The 19,503-nt window shown below is 43.9% G+C and overlaps 1 pseudogene; it reads left to right on the top strand.

The window, feature by feature from the left end:
- Positions 1-252: 252 nt before the first annotated feature.
- Positions 253-11,044, top strand: LOC142803722 (5-hydroxytryptamine receptor pseudogene; annotated as a pseudogene).
- Positions 11,045-19,503: the final 8,459 nt, after the last annotated feature.

The raw sequence follows: 19,503 nt of genomic DNA, 5'->3' as shown, positions 1-19,503 counted from the left end.
ACCTATTGTCATGACTTCGTGCTGCCGTTGCGAACAGGTTCTTCTCTCTCATTATTCTGCACAACGTTTCACCTTCCAAAGTACAAAGTTGCCAACTGAAGTTCTTTTTAGTTAACAACCCTGTCTTTCTTTTTCTCTCTTTCTCGTTTTTGCTCTCTATAGATGGCCTGTACTATTACTAAGAGAGCAGATGCCCGGCCATGAATATGTTCAAAAACTAATTACGGGTTCTGTTTTACTTATTCTTTGCAGAATTCCTCGTCGCAGTGACGATAGCCGAGGTGCGCGCAAGGAGTGCTCCTTGTTTTGCCACCGGCTGCTGTTCACTTAAAAACGTTCGGGATCGAGCAACGCCACCACAGCCAGCCTGGTCACGCAAGACGAGACGTTTGGGCCATTGCCTCGGAGTCTCAGCCATAGGCTAGAAGGTGCCCTCGACAAAACGGGAACGTGCTTGAAGTTCCTATTCCAAGGAGAACGCCACCTACCATCTTCTCCATCAATGTCATCTGGGGACCGCAAGAAGAAGCGGCACCGCTGCGGGTGACGACGTCCACTCAAGAGAAACACCCCGGTAGGCATGGCAGTGCAGTATGACGAGGACAAAAATATATGCGTCTAGTTTGGACATCTGTATTGAGGTTCGGGCCGGCAGGCGAAAAACTTTACTTGATCTGGAGACTGAGCCAAAAGCAATTTAGTTTTCCTTTCCTCAGCCAATGCCTTTTTTCGAGAGTGGCACATGACAAGCCCCGAAAGGAGAACGTTTAATGTATAATTAAAAAGACATTTACACTGAAAGTGCACGAGAACAAAATATCGAGTCAGTTAACAGGTACAAATTCAAACAATAAGAATACCAGAAACGTAAATTTTGCGTGATGACGACGAACCAGTGGATCGGTTAAAGTGCATTTCTTGAAAAACAATAAGGCCCCTCTACTTTTTGGCATCTTTCGCTGCATAAGCGTGGTCAGCCGGCGTGCATATGTATTTTATTTTTTGTTATAATTGAATATGTATGAATGAGTTAGTCAAAATCCGCTCGCATATCCCACGGGAGGAGGAGGAGGAGGAATAAAATTTATAATAAAAAACCAGCATGTTTAGGTGGCCGGGCCTAGGCCTCTCATGGGAGGACGTCTAGGGCTTGCCTCAACACCGCTGGAGGAACTCGAATAAATATCTGGCAAATTGGTGGATGTACCGCGTGAATGCTGCGTAATTATGGTTTCGGAATGCTTTATTATAATTTCGTCTTCATTATAGCCTTTAACTGAACGAAGGGGAATAGTTGCCTTCAACGAGTGCTGGGACGCTGATGTTTGGTTGTGCCAAACTACTGTTTGGAGGTACTAATGCTTCCGTCGCATCGCTTCGAGTCAATCGAACCGTCAAGTCAAAAGAAAGCCTAGTAAAGACACCCTTGACTGAATTCCAAATGCGCGATCAAGTGACTACATACATAGAGTTTCCTAAAATGAACCAGACGGGACTCTGGCTCTGCGATCGTTCAGCGACCATGGGAATGATGAGTATGACACAAATTAGCCTACTTTTTCGTGCTTGCTGGTGGCGAACGCTCTTGTGGCTTCTATTACTGCTGCTATGTTTTGTTTTTGTTTCGAAAAACCAACCGTATTTCACTTCGTGATCTGATTTGAAGTGGTAGGCCTAAAATTTTAAGATGGTGAAGCGTAACTGCCGAACATTTGCCGATCGTTGTTTCGTGATGAAGCAACTTGAAGCCATGCGAAGCCAGAATGAACTTAAAGTACGGAAACTAGGGAAATCCAAGTCGCGCCCATGATTTAGATGCTCGTTGAGACACCATGCGTTGCAGCTTCCATAGACAATAGCCCCAGAGTTCCCCATAGTGTATATAAAAAATTCTATGCCAACGTATATGCGGTGGTCAGTGAACGCGGTTGCGCAGCGCAAGCAGCCACTTTTTTTTAAATAGCAGACACTGTCTGTGTAGGTCTTACGAGGCGAGAGAGGGAGAGGGGAGCGAAACTTCGCGGGTGTCTTGTTCGGCCGGCAAGAGACGCGAGCAAGCGTCACGACTTGCGAGATGCAAGCATGGACAGTGTGGGTGTGGAAGGTGCCGCCGCTGCCGGATCAGCGACCTCGTACGACTAAGAAATGCTCTGCATTTAAAACTTATTGACGAACCACGGCGGTGTTGTGCGGGCTGTGGCTAGAAAAACCCCAGCTTAGGTGATGGCCTCGAGTCTTTGGACACAGGTTGCTTCCTGGGCGTGCCGGACGGGCCACAGTTGATCGGCGTGGTTGTGGCTGAGCAGAGCCGCCTTTCATAGCGCCTCGTTCTTCGAGACTTGCTACGTCTACCGTCTCATAGGCAACTGTTGCCCGCTGAATAAAAAATAAGAATATTTAGGAATCAAAGAGTGCTTATGTTTTTAGCCTGTTAAATAAAGCTGTAGCGCAAAGTGTTAGAAACCTGAAGCGCTGGCTTGTTAGCGCACTTAAACGCTTCGCGATTTCTTACGGGGCTTTTGGGTTTGTTGGGTTACTATGTGGTTACGACGTGGAAGTAAATTCATGAGTTGAATTTCTTCGAGCGAGTCAAGGCAAGCATTTCGCAATCTCTATTTATAGGATCCTAAGAGCATGTAGATGTGCTTTCTCTAAGCTACCAGAGAACGCACAAAAAATATAAAAACTCTTACTTCTTTCTTTTCTGAAGAACGTCATTTTATAAACATTGTCCTTCTCGCTGTGTAGTTAATGAGCACAAGGAATACAAATCTTTATTCCAGAAGAAGGTCTTGTTGGGCGAGTCGGCGCATCGCTTCGATGGGCATTGTATCGCACTCAATCGTGCCCCGCCGCGCTGGTCTAGTAGCTAAGATACTCGGCTGCTGACCCGCTGGTCGCGGGATTGAATCAAGGCTGTGGCGGTTGTATTTTCGATGGAGGCGAACATGCTGTAGGCCCATGTCCTGAGATTTGGTCACATGTTAACGAACCCCAGGTGGTAGATAATTTCCGAAAAAGAATATATATATATATATATATATATATATATATATATATATATATATATATATATATATATATATATATATATATATGACGCAGGAGACGTGATGACTATAGGCTGAACCATTTATTTTTTTTCCTCTTTCTCCTCTCCTACTCCACCACACCCTTCTCGTGTGCTTCATCATACGCTTCCCCCCCACCCCCGAGAGAGACGTAGATGCAGAGGCGGATGATATCGTTTAAGTCTCCCGACATGAACAATGTCAATCTGGTGAACGAGTGGAGCCACGCTTCGGTCGATCTCGCAGTTAACTGCCGAGATTTTGCATATGATCGAATAGGGTCCTTCCAAGATTACACCGAGTTTGCTGCGGTTCGGGTACCAGACTGTTATATATAGAAGGAAGTCTCCGACTTGAAGCTCTGGCAAAAGGAACTTTTTGTCGTACATGATCTTTTTTTCTCGTGATATGCCACTGAATTGCGGACTGCGTTTGTACAAGCTTCCTGCAGAATTTCGGCAACGTCTGGAAGGAGATAGGGATACGATGGTGTGCTATACATAAGAAAGCAGGATGGGTAGCTTGTGACTTAATGAGGTGTTCTATTTTACTCGTCGACAACGCTACGATTTTCGGGGCTCATCGTTGATCTTGCAGCGGATCTTGCCACGCCATTACACAGTTGGCATTGTGAACTTGTTAAAAACTGATGAATATTGTTGTGCTTGAGGAAATGCTTAAATTTGCCGGCAGTGCATCCTGTGCCGCGGTCGGAAAGGAGCTTCAGAAGCTTTTCAGCAGCGAACATACTCTTCAGGCAAGAGATGTAGGCGTCGCAAGTCTCGTTCTTGTGGGTGAAAGCTCAGACACAACGGGTGGCATGATCAACGGCTAAGTCAATTAATGTTTCGGATGAGTCGTAATTGCCAAAACCTCCGATAGTGTCCGTGGCCAGAAGATCAAATGGTTGTTCCGCTGGTGGCGAAGACTCCAAGGAACCAAAGCGTTTGGTCTTCGGCTTCTTGCAGCGCTGGCAAGTATCGCAGTGCCGTATGTACTCCTGACGTCGGTGATGATGTCGGGCCATGCAATAATACTGTGGAGCGAGAAGCCGCAACGTTTTCGCTACACCGACATGACCTAAAGCGTCATGAGCAGTTTTGAGAAGAGAAGACCGGAGGGCAAAAGGCACATAGACTTTACGTATTACTCTGCGTGTAACTATACTCAGTCCGTTCTCAATGGTATGCTTTCCGGGTGGTTTGTAGCTATGATGCTCTCGCAGTTGCTCAGCAGATAGAGTTGAACTATCGGTCTTCGAGATAGTGCATCAGCTTCAATGTTTTCAATGCCCTTTTGGTGCTTGATGTTCACGTCGTGAATGACTACCGGAAAAGTCGGCCTCGGGGATTCTTGATGCCTTTAAGCCAACGCTGCGTGGTCTGCGTGATCCTAGTGAAAGGTTTTCCGTGTAAATAGCAGTGCCATTTATCAATGGCGGCAATAATTGTTAAACATTCGAGTTCTGTGATGGCGTCATTAATTTCGGGGTTTAGTAACTTCCGTGAATAATAAGCAATTATATGTTCTTTACCTTTCATCAGCCTTCTTCAAGACGGTGCTGATACCTCTGTTGGATGCATCGCAGTATAGCACACAGTGCTTAGAGGCATCGTAGATGTTAAGGACGGGCTATTCTGTCACGCATTTCTTGAGCTGAGTGAAAGCCAGCTCACACTCTGAACCCCAGTTCCAGGTGGCGTCTTTGCTGAGCAGGCGTGTCAGTGGGTGAGCAATTTAAATGAATTGGTCGATGTATCGATGGTAAACATTGACACGCTGCTACTCTTTAAGGCGTGATGGTGTCGGAAACCGTAGGATTGCGCCCACGTTGCTTTGTTTCGGAGTGGCGGTGCCATGAGAAACCTTGTGTCCCAGGTACTCAATGGAGGTTAGAGCGAATTGACATTTCTTTAATTTTAGCTCGATGACTTCACTTTTGAAAGCTTTTAAAACGCCCTCTAGATGCCTCAGATGGTCTGGAAACGTGTCAGAATAGACAAAAATCTCGTCGAAGTAATTCGTGACGTGCTGCGAACGGTGGTTTACTAATATGAATTTGACAGCCCGTTCGAAGGGGACCAGAGCATTCCAAAGCCTAAAATGCATGACGAGCCACTCGTCGTGACCGGTACGTTTGACAAACACCGTTTTTGGAACGTCATCAGGGTGAATTTTAACGTGCCAGTAACCTGACGTTATGTCTAACGTCAAGATGTACGTAGTTTTCCCCAAAGAATCAAGGACGTCGTTGGTGAGAGGGATGGGCTGATGATCAGACACCGTCAATTCGTTCAGCTTGCGGTAGTCGATGCAGAAGCTCGTGCGACCTTCCTCTTTTTTTCTCTGCCAGAAGTGCTGGCGCAGCGTATGGGGAGGTAGATAGTCGTATGGCACCTTGCTTGAGAAGGTCGTTGATCTGTCTGTCCATTTCAGTGCTGTTGGTTTCTGAGCATCGATAGGGAGCTCTACGAATGGGAACATTGTTGCTGAGATAAATGCGATGCATTTTGCCATTGATGCACCAAATGTCTCTCTGTGGCTTGGAAAAAATGCCGTCGTACTTGTGGATAAGCTGTTTCAATGCCAACTGTTCAATTTTATTTAGATGTAGTACATCGCAAACTTCAACACCTTGCGAACACGCGCCCATGTTAGCCGTGGTGTGGTTTTGTGTACGAGAATGGAGGATGTCATTCTCTTGGCATAAAGTCATCGTGTCAAGGTCCAGCAACAAGTTAAAGAGGCAGGCACTATCCAAGCCAGGAAGTAAGCTGCTCTTCATGCCTTGTAGATCATAAGCCTGAATTCCTCTTGTCACTTTTCCTATCTGTACCTTTAGATTAACGCGACCCAAAGTTTTGGTAGATGATGTGACTTGTTGAGCTGGAACGCATGAATTCCTCATTATTTGCAGGCGAAGTGCCTTCAGCACTGCTTCGTTGATACAGGTAATCGTAGCTCCAGTATCAAGAGTAGGGCTGACAGAGTACCCGTTATTAAGGGCATCTAACTGAATTATATGAACTCTGGGTGAACCTCATCGTTTCTCTGGTCAGTGGAGAGGGCGGAAATGCTCGCGCATCGTGGGCATTCATTATGCTAGTGCATCTGTCAGGGTGAGTCATCCATCGCGCAGTGTTTTCACTCACACACGGGTGTTCGCACCACGGTATTACGTGGACGCTGACGAGTGTTGTCACTTGCCACGTTAATCTGTGCATTCCGAGGTGATGGAAGGCGCTGCAACTTCACTCTCTGCATGGTTGACTCTACACGAAGTGCAGCTGTAAGCCATGCCGCTGGTTTACACAAGGTGAGCCCAGCAAGCACCATTTCTCATGCGCATGAAGGCCGTCGATGAGCCCTGATATAAGGCGCGCGTCCTTTAGGTCTGCGAAGTGTTCGAGGGACATCTTTTTATTATAGCATTCCTGCAGGCTTTGGCCTGTACTCAACCAGCAATGAATGAATCGGCGGAAAGGATCCGCGACGCCACTCGTAAAGCGTTCCTTCGTTCGTTCAGATAAGCTCTCCCAAGACGCGTAAGTGTCGAAAACCTCGGTGAGAAACCATCGGAAAGCCTCACCTTCAAGGTAATCGAAGTAGCAGCACAGCTTGTCTCACTGCGTTCATGCTGTGGCCGCAGTCTTCACCTCGAAAGCTGGAGCCATTTGTCAAAGGGGACGTCCTCAGATGCTCCCGAGTACTTCGGGATGTTGATGACTTTTTTGGATGTTGCCCTGATGAATGGAACGATAGATCCTGTCGACTAGTTTGACACAGAAGACGTGATGGCTATACGATGAAGTACCAATTTTTCTTCGTCTTCTTTCTTCTCTGCTACTCCACCACACCGTTCTCGTGTGGTTCGTCATATATATATATATATATATATATATATATATATATAGGAAACGCATGTCCAGATCACCTCAATTCAACAGAAGCAGCGTGGAAAATTTTTTCCGCGATACACAGAGCGCCAGGACTTTCGCCTACGCTGTGGTGGCCTGTTTCCTTAATATAAAAAACTTCTAACAGCTCACGCTCAACTGTCTTTGCTCTTTATCAGAGTTGTTTTGATAGCAATGAGTATGGTAAGTAAAACAATGTAATTCAGCTACTTCAAACACAAATCTATTCAAGCACAATTAGGAACGATATTTCTAAAGAAAATAATTAACTGGAACTGGTTGTTCTGTTTTACCAACTTCGCAGCATGTAATATGCGTGACCGAAAAATTGAGAAAAATGCAATTGAAATAAAGTGACACAAAATCCTGGAGCAGAGTGGGGACTGTGGGGACCGCACCAGGGTTGTTTGGACCAGATTGTGGATCGAACTCGGGTCGTTTGCGTGGCAAGCGGATGTTCTGCTACACGCCCACGACGCCTCTGCTTTTGAATACAGTGATTTTCTTCTGCTCGAAAATGCAGTAAATGTAGCTTTCACGCTTCACAAACACATGTGTCCTGTATACATGCTTCACAACGCAACGTGAAATATTGCTGTAATAATGAAGGGTACAAGCGTATATTTTCAACGGGCGTCAGAATATGTGATTATCGTGACAACCTTGTGGTTGAAAGTCCCCACTACAACAGCCACACACACTACTGCACCCATTCCCTTAACGCCACGTTTATTGGGTGCACAGCAAAATCGAAAAGGTTTCATGCGCTAAGTGTTTGAAATACGCAATATAAACAGAAAGTCACTATCGCGTTCAGCTCCTGAAAGCGAAGCTTTAGGGTTGCCAATTTTTTTCTTTTCATATTCGTGTAGGCGCGCAACTGCTATGTTGAGCTTTTTTCGTCAATATCCTGCAGTGCGTACTGTTACGAGCTGCATGGTTCTGCTGCTTTTCTCTCTCTTTAGAGGTGGCTGTTCAGCAAAAAATTGGCGCCCTGTGAGCTGAGTGTGTAATAGTGTTTACCAGAGTGGAGATGCAAAGATCGTGGGCAGCGTATTCGCTCATTGTGTAATATTCAGCCAGCAGATGTGACGCTATATTGGACGTATATTATAACGCGCTTGCACGCGTGCAGAGAAGGCGCCAAAGTTGTCGTGTGGGTCTTTCTTACGCAAGCCAACGCGAGTCTGAGTAGATGGCGCACAGCCAACCGCGTATCCGGGGTTGTTTGCTGACGTTGTGTCAAATAATAGAGAAAACGTAATTGCGTGTTTTAAGTAAGTATGTAAAAGTCGGTGTTGTTTGTTGTTCCTTTATTGCTGGAACTTCTCGGATCTTCTGTTATTGAAAGCAACGGGAAAGCGCCTAGTATTTTACTGCAGACTTCGTTTCTAAATTCATCCTAAGATGCACAAAGTTTTTTTTCATGCAAGCGTTTTCATAGGTGTCACTCAGTGCAAAAAACATTAGAGGGTTGTGAGTTTTAGCAGTTCCTGGTACTTCTGTGGTTTAGCTGAACAGGAAAGTGTCTGAAATCATTTACAGACTTTGCCTGACATTAGTTTCGTGATACACAATAGTTATCCCTATTCGCAGTGTTTTTACAACGGATTCTCACGCAACGTAAACGACGAAGAAAATTGTGATTATGGGCGTTACACAAACCATAAATTTCTGTCTATTTGAGCAATATAGTGGAGAGCATTACAGTCGAAAGAATAATTTTTATGGCAGGTATTTTTGCCTCACCTTTTGATCCGCATGCGCAGCTGCTAATTAATTATACCTTTAAAATGCTCTAAATATATTTAATTATTGAGTCCGCAAGAAAATGAAATGCAGCCGTTGACGTATTGTGCTAGGCTGGCGGCTGTGAGGCCCGCATCTATGAAATCTAAAATAGTCTCGTGTTTTCACAGTGAAAGAGAACCCCTTAATTCGTATACCAGTTGCGAGGTGTGCCTTAGGTATTCGCTTAACTCGCACGATTTAGCTTCTGCAGCTGCTCGTGACGTGCTGTCAAGGGTTTCGTTATCAGCTATGATGATGTCCTTAGGCAAAATAGGTGTAATACAAGGACGTCGTTGCAACGTGTATCATGCGCACATTTAAATGGCAGTTGGTAAAGTTTAAGTCGTAGTATACACCGATGTGCCACTCAAAATCATAATTTGTAATAACCTTTGCTGAGACCATAGTTAAAACTGCTAAAAACGAAATGACTCAAAAAACAATAGTGAGCTGTATTCCCTTCATGAGTATATGCACTGAGTAGGATACTACAGAACCTTCGTGATGCATTCTTATTGTAATGACGGTGGGCAGAATACATTAGTTGTACGTGAGAGCTCAAATAAGCTGTGTTGTGTGCACTTGCATATCCGCATTCTAAATAGAATATTCGTTTTTATTTTTTATGCGCAGGTAAAATTCACCACGTCACCAGTGAACCAACCCTGGACGTGGTAAGCACCCGTACATTCTGAATGCGGTGTCACGGCAGCAGGCAGATATGAACCAAACACCACCGAGTGCTCTCGAAAACGCTTGGCAGGCCGGGACCATCTTATTTCATGTAGTGAATCGAACGACAACGAGGGCTAGCATCTCTTTGCCCTTCACCTCCAACTGGACATCGGACGTTGCCAATTCAACGGCCACTGAGGCCATCGATACGCAACCGTGGTTCACGATGTTTGAAAGCACTGTTGGCGGCAGCGACGCGGCAAAGCTGAACATGTCACTGACGAGCCAAAACGCGTCGTCTTACAATGCCGCCGCAGCAGTAGCTGTCGAGGCGGACGATGCGCTTTCGCCGGCAACGCTGCCGCCCAAGCTCCGACTATTTGCAGTCGTGCTCGTATCGTGCATTTTAGGACTCATTATAGTCGCCACCGTGGTTGGTAACGTGTTTGTGATCGCAGCCATATTCATGGAGCGCAATTTGAGAACAGTTGGAAACTATTTGGTGTTATCGCTAGGGGTCGCCGACCTCATGGTCGCCTGCCTTGTGATGCCCCTAGCAGCCGTCGCTGAAGTGAGCCGCGAGTGGGCTTTAGGGCCCGCTCTGTGTGATGTGTGGACTTGCTGTGACGTTCTCTGCTGCACGGCCTCAATCTTGCATCTCCTCGCCATTGCCATGGACCGCTACAGGACGGTGGCTCAGGTAGACTACGTGCGCCAGCGGAACTCGCGCCAGGTTGCACTCATGATCCTTCTGGTCTGGGCTGTTGCCGTCGCCGTTTCGGTGGCACCTGTGTTCGGCTGGAAGGACCCGGACTTCCAGCGAAGGGTTCAGGTCAACCGAATCTGCCTGGTCAGCCAGGACGTTGGCTACCAGATATTCGCGACATGCGCCACATTTTACGTGCCTCTGATACTAATCCTGCTGCTCTACTGGCGCATCTATCAAGTGGCACGCCGCAGAATTCGCCATAAGCCGGGCAGCAAGGTTCCTATTGCGATGGCCAAGAGTCCTTCTTCAAACGTGGAGATCTCGGTAATCGTGGCCGGTGAGAATCACAGTCCGAACTCGTGTAGCGGCGGGACCACCACGCAGGAGTCTGACGTCTCACGCAACAACGACGGGGCGCCGCTGCGACCGAAGCTGCAGAGCAAAAAAGATCGCAAGCTACAGGTCAAGCAGCCGCACATCTCCCGCGAGTCGCTCGAGTCCAAGCGCGAGCGCAAGGCCGCCAAGACCCTGGCCATCATCACGGGCGTGTTCGTCGTCTGTTGGATGCCCTTCTTCGTCAACGTGCTCCTCATGACTCTCTGCACGTCGTGCTCGTCCGGCGGTTACGCGTTCAGCGTCTTTCTGTGGCTTGGCTACGTCAACTCCATGCTCAACCCGATAATCTACACCATCTTCAGCCCCGACTTCAGGAACGCCTTCAGAAAACTACTATGTGGCCGAAAACAGCCGTATGGCATTAAGCGGTAACCACCAGAAATGTGGCGAGGCGTGTAAAGAGTTAACCAGGAGAAGCACACAGAAAGGATGGTCGGCAACATGAAAGCCCTACACCTATGTCCGAAGCGCATTGAATGTGACCACGTAGAGAGTGTCAAAGCATCCCTCACTGTGATTAAGCTGACGCAAAACTGGAATGTAGTCCCAGCAAGAGTGTTGATAAGTTGCCATCCACTCCGCTTTAATAGCGCCCACCTAAATTAAACTAACAGAAGTAGAACAGAAATATGTGTTCAATTTTACTGTGTACAAAGCTGCGTTAAATTTTATTGATATAGAGTGTACTTGTTGGCTAATCGCTTGTGTCGGAAAGGAATTAGGTCAGATTAATTTATTGACTAACCTGTCCAAAAGAGTTATTATGCACCAAACATTCCGTGAGCGAGGAATCACGACCTTTGACGTTCCTGCGAAAGAGACCGTTGTTAATTGGCTCCGAAGATGTGAGTGCCATCAGTGCCAATAGAAAACATATTTAACCCAAGGACACGTACCGTTGAAGGCTCTTTGACTTGTTATGAATACAATATTTCAGTGCGTTAATACTTGTGTTTAGTGATTGTGAGTTCAAATGAAACGCATCAAGAAGTTTAGCGATAAGAAGTAATTTTAAATTGAGCTTTAAAAAGTGAACTATATATTGACGCTTGCCAAAGTGGAAGGTACTGTATTATCCATCATGCATCCTGTTGCACGAGAAAACACTGCTAAACCTACCTAGAGCTGCAGAGTTGTAAAAGATGCCATTAAGAAGAGGTTACGCCCTGGCCAGATGGGCTTTACTTGGGCAGCATAGGTTGACGAAAAAATTTCTGTGAAATTTTTACAAATCTCTTCCAGCTAAAAATATGTCTTTCAGCTTCTTTTAGAGGGAAACAAAAAAAATGTATTTGGCACAAACATTCAGTAATTAGATGTGTTAGCCTCTTTAGCAAATTGCATGAAAGTTATGTGCACTGTCGCGCATCAGAGCAACGACATAATAAATAGTGCGTCAACATCGGGATATATACTAAACGCAATCGTTTTTTCTCTGAAATAACAAAAGAAACAGCGTTAGTGTCATTTAAAATTTCATAGTATGCTAAAATTTGTGTAGATTAAGCGACCATTACGAATATGATCGTGTTGATAAATTTTAAATGCTAATTCAAATGTTGCGGGAAGATATGCTGTTAGAAATTGTAACCAAAGCACCATCTTCATGTAGAACCTCATCTTCACGGCTGATCAGTAAACAATGTAAAAAGTTATAATGACTTCATTTTTGACCTCGGAACTATTACATCACAATCTCTGATAATGGCAAGACATCTTAGGGTAAACAAAAAAAAGATTCGTGGTATACTCTTAGCAGATCACCATGATCAGGGGCCTACCTAGTGCCCTGGCCACCGTCTTATGAAAAGATCGTGATCCCTTTTCCGATGCGCTGTTGTAGGTGCATTTTTATTCGGAGTAGCATTCAGTTGATTGTGCCACACTTGAACCACGTCAAATCGCAACACCTGTCGGCAACGTTTGGTCAAAATATTATTTCGCGCTTGCACACAATTTTACGTTAGTTGAGCAACTAGACCACACATTTGGAACATGCTGATGTCAGTGCCCGAACATGTACCATCATACCGTTAAGAAACTTTGCTTCAAGAAGACATGAAAGCCCACTGTATCCGTGTTTGTGGAAGAATGACATTTGAAACTCACCTCTGATTCAGTGTTCTATAATCTATGTATTCAGTTGCCTTAGTGATATTTCATCGATGTGTTATTTAAAGTGTCTTGTGTGCGTGTCTATGTATAAGTGAACAAATTAAACACCACATCTTTAAGCCTTCACCCCGCCAAAAAAAATTTACACACTTTTTTTTACCAAGCATATGAACGACTTTTTTTCTTTCAAATGCTGTTTTTGTTCAGAGTGACCTGTATTATGAGACTGTTAAAGCTATTTTCTCCATGCTCAAGCATGAGAACACTCAGCGTTGCGTAAGCCCACTCTCAAAATAGCCCCTTTAGAAGTTTTTCATCCCAGCACAGCATATTCCACTATTATGTAGTCCTTATTACGACAGGATATTTTTAGTCTCTTTATTTTTGAATGATTTACTCAATCAAATCTTCATCCCTCAATGTGGGCCCATGCCAAAGGTACACGAAATACGCACATATTGCGAAGCACAATGATTTAGTCATTTGAGCTCATTATATGAGATCAAATAGCATCAGATGATAGTTGAAGTACTACATGAATGAAAATTTAGTCATTAGGTTCTAATCTAAAAAGATTCATATACATAATGTGCTTCCACTTCATAAAAACGCACAAAAAGACCACACAGCGATGCATAGCCCGGCGTAACAAACGACTGTGAGTTAAAGGAAACAAGCTTCCTTAACTGCAGTAGAACGTAAATGAGCTCCCCGGCTTCTGCTTTATGCGTACCCTAACTTTTCGTCTACGCCGCTAATATGTTGTTCTGACTTCATGATTAGGCTGCTGAATCACACGCTCGACTCATAAGGCGCCGACGCTGAATCGACCACACGAGCCGTTGTTGGCATGACAGCAAGCTATTTCTGATGGCTTTCCCTGCATCTTCGCGTGCCCACAATGTTAAATACCACCAGAGTTGAGCAGCATAAATTGCATCTGTTGCTAGGCAACTACAGTGACTCGAGTAATTACCTTTCTTTTTTTTTCACTTAGTCATCAGCGTACGCCCCGATGTTTGCTCACCACTTCTCCGGGGCACATATTTTATTAGTCCGCTTGACTCGTTATCTTGCGAAGCGGGAGATAATAAAGTTCGTATGGATGTCTGTGTCGTCTGAGAACGTCGTTTTCAGAATACGTCTCATTCCTTTTCTTCCTTCTCCCTCTATTCTGCCTATTTTCGACTGAACAACCGCGGCGCACATTTTCATATTTACGAGCGTCAAAGCAGGCTGCTCAAAGTGTGCCTATGCTGATGTTTGATGTGAGAGAAACAATTGTGCGTTCATGTGGGCCTGGTGCGGGAGTGTAAATAACATATACGTAAGGTTCACTTCCGTTGACGTCTGCTACGAGGCGCGTAGTTGCGAAAACCGAGCTTATACGTGTAAAACTAGCAAGAAAAACGTGGCAGTACCGAAAATATTTCACCATCAAAGCTGGTGACAGCACCTTTCCAAAAGAACAAGACGACGTAGACGGTACTTTCCCCTCCAGTCGAGTTGGTTGTGCTGGCAGCCGTCAGCTATAAAGTTTAAACAACTTCTCGATTCGCTGCTGTCCTTCGTTATCGTGAGTCGAGACAACGCGAGCTGGATATTGACTGCAAGTGAACCACCGCAGATGCCTCAGAAGCAGAGCCTTGTTTCCAGTTTTTTTGCTGTGATCATATAATTGTGTTACAGCCGTTTGTTACACGATACAGAGATTTGTCTTGCTCGGTGACCCCGAATTCGTTTTTGTTACTCTCAGAGGAGCAAATGGAGGCTAAGGAAGAAGAGTGCGAACGACATTCTTCAAGTTTATATCACTTGTTAAAACTTATTTTGCTGTTTTTGCCATTATCTAGAACCCACAAAATTGTTCCTAGTTTCATCTCATCGAGACTTTTTGTTGCAAATCTTGCATTGTACGGGCTCATTATAGGTTTGCCTTGAGTGCTTTTCCTCCATTGACTGAATTTTTGCAGTAAGCCATTGTATGAAGCTGTGAACGTTACTGACTTGATGTACTTCACAATACTCAGTGAACTCTTATGTTTACCTTCCCAGAAAACGTATTATGTGGGCTCTCTTTGTAATAAGGAGTTGCACAAATCGTCAACTATAAACAACTTGGGTTATGGCCGGTACTGATGACGTTACATTTGGTATAGTAGTTCCGATCAATGTCAATCGTAGTCTTGTGACAACAAGCACAAGTCAGAAGGGACTTATTAAGAATCCTGCTTGCAAGACTGATATTGCCGTGTGTTTGGGTTCTGGTATCTACCTATTGCACTGCATCATACCTCCTGCGCTCTGGCTTGCAGGTGGCTACTATAAGTTTATCTTTGTTGTCGAAACTCAAAAATCACTTTAACTGGTTGCTAAACTCCTCAACCTGTGCCTTTTGATGCTGCACGTATATTGATATGATCTGTCATTCTGACACTGAATGCATGGTCTTGAATGAGCTCAATAAAAATGATTGTAAGAAATTGTTACTAAATTTACAATATACTTTGATATTCACCGCACATACACACACTTGAGTAATTCAGTCCGCATAATTCTCTCATCATGAACCTTACGTAGCCCTGGCGTCTGCAAGCATTACTCATTTCATTCCGCTATGAATTATTAAGCACTCGCTTCTACTTCTAGCAGTGTATACCCATTTTATTGCCGTGATGCCCTTATATTATTCCCTGCTGTAAGTTCTGGCAGCTCGATGTCTTGTATACATTTTGAGACGACGATTAATTCGCGGAATCATCTCTTGAGGTGGATTCCCGGAGCCGCCGCTACTTACACTGGTGCCTGACATGATACAGCAAAAGCGTGTCTACATTTTTCCTTATTGGTTCGTGGCCGGTGATGGGCAAGGGTGCATGCGTGTGCCTGATGTGGGCTAATCAGAGCTAACATGTTCGGCATGTACCTTTTTTTACGTTTGCTACTGAGGCTGGACGTAGACATTCTTAAGAGTTGGCACAGAGCATCTGAGGGCTTATCTAAATGCTTGCCGTAGACGAAAAAGTAAACAGTTTAGGTAGGGATCAGTGGACATCTTAAGCCTCAGAGCAATTTTGAGACAGCCAACAAAGGAATCATGGAGGCAGCTTGCGTGACAAATACGATGCAGGCTGCCTTACTGCCCAAAGCGAATGTTGGCTGAGTGAAATGCTTGAATATAACTGACATGGTCTTTTGCGCTCAAGTAGGCGCTTTTTAAACGCATGTTGCAAGCTCCGCTCACGTTTTCGCAGATAGAATGATTAAGCTGTTGAAAAATTATTAATACTGTTTGTTTTCCTTGCATTTCGTTTGTCATTGGGAGATCGCGTCACATCGCATAGGCGTTATCTAGACGCGTTTTATTATCATGTGGCTAAATCTCATTGCTATATTCTAATCTGTGCTATTGTCAGCAAAATCTCAAAACTGGCTTGGTGCTGGCCATATTGGAACAAACACTAACAGGATACGAAATACTGACATGGATAGTGCTCACAAAGTGCTAAGTTTTAACGCTACGTTTGATTCACATACTGGTCGTACATACATTTCCCGCCAGAAAGGTGACAGCTAATGACTCACTTATGAACTCCGCGAAATTTCTGTTTTGCTTGGTAAGAAAAGTAAGGATTTGCTGAACATGACATCAACGCATCATCGGCGATTGATGCGTGCCTACTTCGGTGATTAGCATATTACCTTTTTTCTCAATTTTGCCTTTAAAAATCCCTTTCCTAAATATAGGCTGACAGGCGTACTTATTTTAGTTGATTGTGGGGCGTTTATCGTTAATAAAGATGAATACACGTTAGTAGAAAAATAAAGAAACAGCCTTGTAGTGTTTGGAGAAAACAAGGGCTCAGCTATTGTTAGAAAGCGTGCAATTTTTATACGTATTTGGCACAGAGGTAAATTATAACAGTTAAACGCAACTCATGGTGATCTTGAGAAGTGTCCAAAACATTTCATTCTGTTTCTAAGCAGAAATATTACTGCCGTCAAAGATACAGATCAAACTATAGGAAAATCTGGAAAGTAATGTTTAGAAGAGTACTATTGTAGAATTGCGTTCTCCTTGCTCACGCGCTGCGAGATGTTCTGAAACTTGACCATATCCACACCAAGCGTCACAACAAGTGTTAAAATTGCGCATGAATACAGTGTGCATTGAGGATTGCGGAACAAAGCACCACATGGCGCATGGTCAAAAAGTACATTTATAGTGACGTTCCAAACAAAGCTAGATTTGAAAGTGTTCAATGTGCACATCGCCTGATTTGTGCTTTAATCTATATCGATTCGTATACTAAGCGCGCAATATGAAGAAAAAAAGAAATAAATGTCTCAGACAGGTAGAATTATTCCACGCCACGTCTAAAGGTCATGACCTCATAATCATGAAGTAGTGAAAACTCCGCAAGATTGTCCGATGAGCATATTATTCGCCTGTAATGACGTGACGGGATCGCTGGCCTAAATCATACAGAGGCGTCATTGCGCACTCCGGCTACCACATAGAAAGGTTCCAGTGTGGTCCAGGTTTCTTGCCACGTCAAGTATTCTATGTCCCAAGGAGAATCATGACTGATGCGTACAGGTGTTGCTGAACTTATGAAGTCAGTAGGCGGAGATCGTGCAATTCAGCTATAGTCCTCAGGAGAATGGCATCTGACGTAGACCCGTAATAGTCTGGTCCTTTCCCATATCGTTCCATGGGTTATTTCACTGCGCAGTATGAGTAACGATACAAAATTCCAGTGTTTGTCACATTCTGCTTTTTAGTCTCAAATATGTGTTTACGAACGACAGGTACAGTTGACGTGATGCGAAACCGCAGCTTGATTAATTCACCTCGTTACATTCATTACTCTCTTGTCTCTCAGGTTTGAAATACTTCAACATTGCAATATCGCTTACTCTTAGATCAATTGTTTTTCATTGTGGCGTAATGTACAAATGTAACCGAACTAAGGTAACTTTATTAAACTAGATCACACAATTTTTGTTTTTGTTTTTTTCAAAACAGAAGCGTTTTTCCACACCTAGCACAATGAAGTGGAAAATTATATCAGAGGTTACATGTGCAGAATAACTACAGGGAATATTTCTGTTTGAAATTCAACCACGGCCTTCAATACAAAAGTCTACAAACGCATCTCTTCTTCATATGACCACAGCACGTACCCATACAAGAAAAAAAAAATTCCCGAGGTCGTTCGCATCTCCAGTGGCTCATACGATTACTTGCTCTTCTGCCGTGCTGTGGGTAACAAGTCATGCTGTTGAAATATGAAAGAACTATGAAACAAAGTCCTTGAAATGCAATGTAAAATAGTTGACACAGCTATAAAATACAATTGAATTCATGAACTTCTATTGAAGTATGTCTTTGGGACATTACTCTTGAAGCAAACAATTTATTTTTCGGCATCGAGAATAGTTCGTCAAAGACAATGAAATGACGTTGATTATCCTTTCATGAATCGCTCGACAGCATCACAAATTAGAAGTTATGATCTCATGCTGATCTATTTATAGAAAGAAAGATAAGGTTCTCATCGTTTTTGTTGCTGCATATGTCTCATCCAATGTGCTATATTATGTCAAAACACCTCAGTGTTGTCTATGTAAACGTGCCAAATAATGCTTTTTAATGCAAAAAGCAACCAGTGTATCTCAACCCCGTATATTATGTACATGATGTTGTTGTTATAAGGACCACTTAAGCTGCACAAACTTGTTTTACAAGCATATTTGAAAATATTTTACAGCAACATCTCGCTATTTGTCTACTTGTGAATGAGAAAAAACACCGTGCGACTGCCCATCTCCGTCCTGCAGCCAACATAACCTGCTGTACTTTGCATGCATCCAGTGCTCAGCTTGCTTGTGTCCTCTGTACTCACCATCTGCCCTAACGCCTGCTGTTTTGAGCTTATTTTTGTTGCGTATCTTTGGAATCCTGTATTTCGGAAGGATTCAAGGTGAACATAAGAAAACGAATGTTGTTGCCGGACTCACTGCAGGACTGTTTATGGTGATTGATAAGTGGCGCACGTTGTTTCAGAATCTCTGGCCCCCCCACGAGGGCGGCAAAAATTTACTTGTTGTTCTCTGAAAAAAGATCAAATAAAGATGGTGAACATTGCAGTTTTTGGTAGTTTGTAGTGTCAGATCTCGCTGCCACAACACTCCAATGAAAAACAAGCTGAAGAAAAGACAAGAACGTTGGCCTTAGTCAAGTGAAATGAAAATCAGATCCCTCATCATACTTGCATATGAGGTAAGTAGTGGAAGGTAATATGAGGTAAGTGAGACTCGTAAGGAAAAAAAAGACAGGCTATGCAATAGCACATAAATACAATTTCTAATTCGTTTGTCATGATGGAATTTTTTGTGGGATTTCTGTGCCCTCCCTGTCTACCGCAAGAATGAAGAAAACGCAATTATTTGTGTGCAATTTATGTGCTAGGTATCGCACATGATAGCAGTAGTTTTATAGTAGTTCTGCCATTGTACCTGATTCTAGGCCTTCTTGCCAATCAGATTGATTATTTCTGCACAGTGCTTTGAGGAACATAAAGAGAAATTCTATCTTTTCATCAAAAGCTGAAATCTTGCGCTTAGACATAAAAAAGTGGTCAAAAATACACAGGCAAGTTTGCTTCATGCAGCTAGTCTAAGACTAATCAATGAAACTGCCCATGAATCAAACAATCAAGATTAGATAATAGACCAGGATTTAGGCCTTTGTCCCGGATGTGGCTAAAGTGAATAAACTAAATGAGGATCTAGGTAGTTAAAGAGCAAGTGTGCTACTGTTACA

The sequence above is a fragment of the Rhipicephalus microplus genome, chromosome 1, assembly GCF_043290135.1.
Source record: "Rhipicephalus microplus isolate Deutch F79 chromosome 1, USDA_Rmic, whole genome shotgun sequence".
Classification (NCBI taxonomy): domain Eukaryota; kingdom Metazoa; phylum Arthropoda; class Arachnida; order Ixodida; family Ixodidae; genus Rhipicephalus; species Rhipicephalus microplus.
Note: the sequence above shows the minus strand (reverse complement) of the source record. Positions and strands in the feature narration are given on the sequence as shown.